The sequence below is a fragment of the Pteronotus mesoamericanus genome, unplaced genomic scaffold (assembly GCF_021234165.1).
Source record: "Pteronotus mesoamericanus isolate MK-2021 breed Mesoamerican mustached bat unplaced genomic scaffold, CSHL_Meso_final contig_116, whole genome shotgun sequence".
Classification (NCBI taxonomy): Eukaryota; Metazoa; Chordata; class Mammalia; order Chiroptera; family Mormoopidae; genus Pteronotus; species Pteronotus mesoamericanus.
The window spans coordinates 2,762,683-2,769,754 of NW_026555027.1; positions in this window are offsets into that span (position 1 = coordinate 2,762,683).

Sequence of the window (7,072 nt, forward strand, 5' to 3'; positions counted from 1 at the left end):
CCATCATCCATCCACCATCCATCCATCCACCATCCATCCACCATCCATCATCCATCCACCATCCATCCATCCACCATCCATCCACCATCCATCATCCATCCACCATCCATCCATCCATCATCCATCCACCATCCATCCATCCATCCACCATCCATCCATCCACCATCCATCCACCATCCATCCATCCACCATCCATCCATCCATTCACCGTCCATCCACCATCCATCCATCCATCCACCATCCATCCATCCATCATCCATCCACCATCCATCCATTCACCATCCACCATCCATCCATCCATCCACCATCCATCCATCCATCCACCATCCATCCATCCACCATCCATCCATTCACCATCCACCATCCATCCGTCCATCCACCATCCATCCATCCACCATCCACCCACCATCCATCCATCCAACCATCCAACCATCCACCATCCATCATCCATCCACCATCCATCCATCCACCATCCATCCATCCACCATCCATCCATCCACCATCCATCCACCATCCATCATCCATCCATCCACCATCCATCCATCCATCATCCATCCACCATCCATCCATCCATCATCCATCCATTCACCATCCACCATCCATCCATCCATCCATCATCCATCCACCATCCATCCATCCACCATCCATCCATCCACCATCCATCCACCATCCATCCATCCATCATCCATCCATTCACCATCCACCATCCATCCATCCATCCACCATCCATCCACCATCCATCCATCCATCATCCATCCACCATCCATCCATCCATCCACCATCCATCCATCCACCATCCATCCACCATCCATCCATCCACCATCCATCCATCCATTCACCGTCCATCCACCATCCATCCATCCATCCACCATCCATCCATCCATCATCCATCCACCATCCATCCATTCACCATCCACCATCCATCCATCCATCCACCATCCATCCATCCATCCACCATCCATCCATCCACCATCCATCCATTCACCATCCACCATCCATCCGTCCATCCACCATCCATCCATCCACCATCCACCCACCATCCATCCATCCAACCATCCAACCATCCACCATCCATCCATCCATCCACCATCCATCCATCCATCCATCCACCATCCATCCATCCATCCACCATCCATCCATCCACCCACCCACCATCCGCCGTCCATCCATCCATCCATCCATCCATCCATCCATCCACCATCCACCATCCATCCATCCATCCATCCAACCATCCAACCATCCACCATCCACCATCCATCCATCCACCATCCACCATCCATTCATCCATGATTTTTGTTTAACATTTACATTTTTCCCACCAATTTTATTTATTAAAAATAAATGAATAAATTGATTTGAGAGAAACAATGTCTCCAGCCCCTGCGGCACGTGTGACTCTGCCAGCGCTAGGCTCTCAGGCTGCAGAGGTCCGGTCCCCTGCGCCTCGCACTGGGTCCTCAGCTCCAGCCAGAGGCTGTGGGGAGGCGTTGGAATGCAGTTCTGGGAGTGCCCCTCTGAGCACTTTGTGTTCATTTCTGTGCTCAATCTTCTCAAAATCCCACAGGTTACCTATGGACAAAATCACCCCATTTCCCAGGTGAGGGAACTGAGGCTGGGTGAGGCTAGTTGACATGCCCACAATGGCATGGCCAGCCCGCTATCTTGTCCCCAAAGACTGGGCTCAGCCACTGGATTATCTAGCCCTACCCCGCACCAGCGGCCCTTGCGGAGCCCTGAGATGCGCGGCCGCCCCGGGCTCTGCGGCGCTGACCGGCGGCCAATGCCGGCGGCTTCTGCTCGTGGCCACGGTCCAAGGTTTTCTTTCCTTTTTTTCTTTTAGAAGGTGGTAGAGTATAAATTTTATTCAAAAACATTTACCTCCACCCATTTTTTTTCCTCACAGAATGTTTTCAGATGTGAAATTATTATTTAACTTCCACCTTCTAGAACCGTGTCCTTCACGGTCCCGGCCCGTACAAAGTTAACAGCACTTGATAAAATGCATAAAACACAGCCAGCAGCTATTTCCACATCGCACTGGGAGCCAGGCCACGCTCCCCGGAAACACACGTCCTCGGGGGCAAGGCAGGTGGGAGACCCTCCACCGCCACCTGCGGGCTTGGCTGAACCGGGCAGCCGGGGCCTCGGGGGGGCCGTGCCGGGCCGTGCCCTGGGGACGGTGGGGACAGCTTCAGGGAGTGCGACTTGTGACAGTGTCGCGGGGACAGTCCCAGCAGCTTTTGCTCAGTAGCAAAATTCATGTTTGAAAGAAAACCTATTCGACCCTAGCCCCAGGCATTTTTTTTCCTCTCTGTTTTTTTTTCTTTTCCTTTTTTTTCCTGGTGATACGATGATCTCTTATTATTATTTCAATTTATAAAATTTTATTGAGATACAGTTCATATGCCGTAAAATTTGTGTCCCCTTTTAAAACGTACATTTCAGTGGTTTTTAGTCTGTTCATCGCTGTCACTGGGATCTAATCCAGTAAGATTCTCATCAGGCCAAAAAGAAGCTCCGCACCCACACGCGGCACCCCATCCCCTCCCCCTGCGGCCCCTGGCGAGCAGCGACGGTGTTTCAGGGTCACGCTTTGTCTCTTCAGGGAGACTCCGAGAGCCCGTGGAACTCACCTGCCTTCCTAGCACAAAGTAGGCGCTGAGCGACTGCGGTGTCTCGGCCATAAGGCTCTCAACCGTAAGGCTCCCCGCTTCTTTGCTGGTCAGCCTCGTCACTTAAAAATCGCGCTGAAGGACTGGAAGAGGGACGCGGCTGAGCCCCCTCCGGCCCTCCCGTCAGGAAGACCTGCACGCGGAGGTGTCACATCCGCCACAGCAACGTTGCATGGACCTTCTGTTTACTTCCGTTTGATTTAGGGGAGACAAGGACACGTCGGGTCTTACATTGTCATGTGAGCGTGGACAGCTCAGTGACGTTTCGCGTTTTCCCAGCCCATACAGACATAGTGAGGACGTTCCCGGCTCCGACGGTGGGGACAGGGGGACGTGCCCGGCCTGCGCGGGCCTGAGCGGGCTGCCTGCCGGCTGGAAGGCGGCCCCACACGGGCCGCGAGGCGGCTGCCCTTGTGCCTGGGAATCCACACACCCTGCCCCTCTCGTTGGCAGAACATGAAAGCTCGAGATAATCCCCTAATCCTGCGGCATTTTTTATTCTTGTTTATTCTGTGACAGTTGTCCCGATTTCCCCCCCTTGGCCCTCGTCCGTCCTGCCCGACCCCCGCTCCCACAGGCCACCCCCACGCCGCTGTCCGTGTCCAGGGGTTATTCATACGGGCTCTTGGACTGGTCCCTTCCCCCTCTGTCCACCGTGCCCTCCCTGTCCCCCCGCCCCCGTCTGGCAGCTGTCCGGCTGTCCTGTGGCATTTTTTAATCCATGGAATGGGCTTTGCAGCTCAACATTTTTCCCTTGAAGCCACATGCTCTTTGGCGGTGGAAAGGTTCTGTTTCTCCCGCAGTGTCGGTGGATGAACGTCTACAGCGGCTGCTGCGGGTGGCTATGCCCAGCTGACCACGTTCCCTCTAGCCCCCCGTTTCTACCTCTTTTAAAATTCAAATAGTGGATGTTCATGTGACAGCTTGTCCTCTGATAAACAAGAATCTAAGGTTCCGTGCACTGCCAAAGAGTGGGGAAGAATGCAATGCCTACCAGTGGAAGAACAGATTAACGGAATGGGTCTGTCCACCCACGGGAATATTATTCAGCTACAAAAAGGAGTGAAGTAGGAACACAGCGCCCACGCGGGTGAACCATGAAGACAGCGTGCTGGGCGAGAGAAGACAGTCACCGAGGCCTTGGATCGTCCACCCCATTTACACGGCAGCCTGAGGGCTCTGGGGCTCTGCACCGAGGGCCCGTGGGGGTCGCAGGTCTGCTGTGCCGCCTGCACAGATGAGGACCCGGCCCCGAGGGGGAGACCTTCAGGCCGGAGGCTCGGAGCTGAGCCGTGCGGGGTCGCGTGCAGTGGGCACAGCCGCCGTCCCGCTGACCCAAAGGCGGGACCGGGTCCTCCAGCCACAGATGACTCCCAGCACGAGCTTCACGTGGCAGAAAACCCCGGAGCCGCTGTTGCGTTCATTTACAAAGAAGAGGGTTTTCCTGAAGCAACAGCAGAAGCCACCGAAGGCGCTGGGGTCAGCCTTGCTCCAGGCTGCGTGGCAGGGCCCCACTGGGGAACACGCCCGCTGCCCGGCTCCAGGCCGTTGCTGGGCACTCTCTGGTCTGACAGGGAGGCCTGATGTTGACGGCCGCTGTTTTCAAAGCTGCTTTTTAAATGAGGCGGCCTGGTCGCTCGTCTGCTGAGATCTAGGGACACAGGGCCCAAGCTGGCGAAGACTTTCACAGAAAAAATTCTGCCCCCTCCTCCGCGGAGGGCCCCCGACATCTACTGCCAGTTCTATTGCCAAGAGGCACGTAAGTGCATGGAGACTGAAAGGAACGTGTGCGACGTCATCCCGGGGCTGCGCTGGCGAGGGGCGGGGGGCGCACAGGAAGCGGTGCCTCGGGCCTTCCCAGGGCAAACGGTCCGCAGGCTTCAGACCGGCGGCCACGCCAGGCCCGCCTGTGACCGCTGGGCCTTCCCTGGCCTTGTCCAGCGACCCCTGAAAAGCTGGCCTAAGGAAATAAAGAGAGTGGACTTAAAAACAAAAAGAAAAAACAAAACAAAAAACCCTCCAAAAGTGTCCACCAAGATGCAGACCCACAGAGACAGAGAGCAGCCGAGCGGTTGCCAAGGGCTGGGGGGAGGGGACTGGGCAGTGGCCGCGCGTGGGGACGGGGTTTCTTTTCTGGGGTGATGAGCACGTTCTGGAATTAGTGGTGATGGTCGCACAATTTTGAGAATATGCTGAAATCCCCCAAACTGTGTACTTTAAATGAGTGACTTTGATGGCACGTATTAGCTTAGTTAAAAAAAAAAGTTAAAAAAAAAAAAAAGGTTTGCTACCAAGCAAACCCGAGGGGCTAAAAATAAGAGTAACAGGGGAAACCTAATCTTACTTTGTTGGTACTGACAAGGAAGATGAGCTCGCAGCCCGCTGCTCTGCGGGCGTTTGCTGGGGTGGAAGCCCCCGCCTGGCCCCCACACTGCCGCGGACCCTCACCGCTCCCGCCTGGGTCCGTGGAACCGGAGCGCTGGGCCACTGGGAGGGACCGTGGAGATCCTAGCCCTGCCCGCTCGTCGGCCCGGCGAGGAACCGCGTATCAGCAGACGTGCTGGGTCCCCAGCGGCCTGGTGAGCGGCTGGGCCTGACACCGGGTTTTTGCTGGACGTTTGTGCCACCGGCTCCTGCTGGTCCTCCGTCTCCACCTGCTCAAACACGATGGGACAGCCCACGGGTCTGAGTGTTCCTGAAACACAGATCTCATGCTCCTTTCCTCCGAAAAAACCTTCCGGAGCCTGCTCCTGTCCCGCCTCCTCTCTGCCACTTGGCTCCCACGGCTGGGTGAGATGTCCTTGCTGACCCAATACACAGCGTACTTGACAATATCACGCCTTTGTCCCCAGGTTGCTCCTAAACTTTGTATGTGTTTATGCCTTCACTCCTCAGCTGAGCCCCATGTTTCCCGAAGACTGGGATCCCACTTTTGACCTTGGGGGCACGGGCACAGCGCAGCTCCTTGGACTTGGTAGGGCTCAGCCAACATGTGCCGATTGGTGGACTCCACGCAGGACTACAGCCGGCTTTTGCCGGACGGAGCCGAGGACTGTCCTCGTGCTGGTCCCCGGTGGCTGCCTGGGCCATTGGACGACCAAGATGGAGTTTAATGTTGGGGTGTGAGCTGGACAAAAAGAGTCTAGAAACCTCTCCTGAGATTAGACCTAATCTCAAAAAGGCAGAACTCTGGGAGAAGGTGGTCGAAAGGTGCAAGTTTCCACGGCAAGGCAGGCAAGAGCTGGGCTGTGACATGCAGCGTGGCCACCGCACTCGGCCCACCGTGTGACCCAGAGGAGCACGTTAAGGGGGGATCTCCCGAGTGCTCCTCACAGGGAGAAACACACATCCTTCTGTTTCCTTTTCTTGCGTCTCCCAGAGGTGACGGAGGTTCGCCGAGCCTATTGTGACGACCGTTGCGCCGTGTGAGCGAATCAAGCTGTCACGTCCTGTGGTGTCTTAAACTCACACAGTGCTGAGTGCCAACGAGCGCTCAGTAAAACGGGAAAAACGGAGACAAAAAGGCAGAACTCGTGGACTTAAAAACAAAGAACCAAACATTATTGGTGAAGTTAACTTTCTCTCTACCACGGAAGTAATTTGGGTTCTTTGGAGAAGGTTCAGAAAATGCTGAGGAAGTTCCAGGAACAAAACGAAGAACATGGAAAGCAGCCACAGCCTCGCAGCCCCCGCCCGGGGCGTCTGTGGCCCGCCCGGCCTGTGTGGCGTCATTGTCTGCGCGCGTTCGCGCCGCAGACCGCGGTGTTTGCAGGCATGAGATCCTGCCCTGTGCGCTGTTTTGTGACCTGCTTTTCTATTAAGTGGAAAATGAAAATTTAATAGCACTGCATTAAGTGGGAAGAATTTTGTTACCCTCAGCTGAAATGTTTCATTCTGATGACACAGGAAGAGCGACTCAGTGTTTGTTTGGCTCCTTTGCTTTTCTGGGTGCAGGACAGAGGAGAACAGCCAGAGTAGGAAGGGTTCTGGGAACTGGCAGACACACCCCTTTCTCGCGGCCGCCTGGGGCGGGCGTGGGGGGCTGCTTCGCCGCCGGGGCCTGGCACCTGTTCTGCGTGGGAGCGGGAGGAGGTGTCCGTCCAGGTCCTTCTCGAGCTCTGGGATTCTGTGAGTTCCGGTGGGCGTTTCTCCCTGTCCCTTCTGTGTCCTCGGACATCTCGGAGCCCTCCGCGTGCTCCAGGGGGCCGAGGGTGTGACCGCTTCCCTGCTTCATGCCAGCGCCGTACCTGCCACAGAACCGACACCTGGTACGTATTTGTTAGCGACTGAATGGGTCAGACGCTCGTGAACAATGCCTGTCGTCACAACACCTCTGGACACACAGTCGTTTTTAGAAGCACCCGATAGGAGCTCTGTACGTAGGTTCTTGGAGTTGGGAT